This window comes from Penaeus japonicus, unplaced genomic scaffold, assembly GCF_977035675.1.
Source record: "Penaeus japonicus unplaced genomic scaffold, GWHDUDI00000001_assembly GWHDUDI00000025, whole genome shotgun sequence".
In the NCBI taxonomy this organism is placed as follows: domain Eukaryota; kingdom Metazoa; phylum Arthropoda; class Malacostraca; order Decapoda; family Penaeidae; genus Penaeus; species Penaeus japonicus.
In genome coordinates, this window is record NW_028234427.1 from 26088541 (window position 1) to 26090030 (window position 1490).

Sequence of the window (1490 nt, forward strand, 5' to 3'; positions counted from 1 at the left end):
TATAAAGATATTTATATATATATATTATATATATATATATATATATATATATATATATATATATATATATATATGTATGTATGTATGTATGTATGTATATTCACATATATTTATATATAGATATGTATATATAAATATATGTATATTCATATACATTTATACATATATTTATATATTTATATAAATATTTATATATACATACATTTATATATATGTATATATATATATATATATATATATATATATATATATATATATATATATATATATATATATATAATAAAACACTGCCACAAAATGAAAGGAAAAACTCGCGACGTTTCGAACTTTTTAAAGAAAGTTCCTCATCAGGTGTAAGCAATCCAAAAAATGAATAGTAGAAGTAAATTTTGACAAGAATATATACAGAAAGGATGACAGCAGGAACAATGGCTGAATCAGGTCACTGAAGGATGTTTAAGGTCAATTAATCTAGGGAATTATTTTCCCACTTAAAAGGAGGTAAGATCATCCAACCCTCATTGACCAGCACTCAAGTTAAAATTGGGAATCTTTTTAATTAAGAGATTCAAGCATCTTTCTTTTGTAAACATTTGTCGATTTGTGAATTAATTTTACTTTATTTCAATTTACTTGATGACCGGCATCACGCATATGAATAAAACAAGCATTCGATTCCCTAGCGTACCTGACATCGCGTTTGTGTTCACTTGTTCTTTTTTCCAGCTCTCTACCCGTTTCACCTATATAGAACTTCGGACATTCATTGCAAGGAATAGCATAAATGCCTGAAGAAGTGCCAAGAGTAGCGCTGGATGCATTATGTTTAACCAAAGATTTACGCAACGTGTTAGGATAAGTGAACACAATATATGTATGCATGTATATACATCCATATATATATAAAGTGAAAACACAGCATAGATACATATTTATAAAGATATATGAGTTAGATATGAATACACACATACACACACACACACACACACACACACACACACACACACATATATATATATATATATATATATATATATATTATATATATATATATATATATTTATATATATATATATATATATATATATCCTGATCTTCCTAAGAGACACATTTTTATGCGTGTATGTATATTTATGTATATATAATGCGTGTGTGAGAGTGTGTATATCTACACATGTGTGTGTATATGTATATATATATATATATGTGTGTGTGTGTGTGTGTATGTATGTGTATGCATGTATATATATAATATATATATATATATATATATATATGTATATATATATATATATATATATATTCTATATATATATATATATATATATATATACACATGTGTGTGTGTCTGTTCGCGTTTGTGTGTGTTTGTGTGTGTGTTTCCGTATGTGTGTACACAGACACACACACACACACACAGACATATACATATATATATATATATATATATATATATATATATATATATATATATATATATATATGTATAC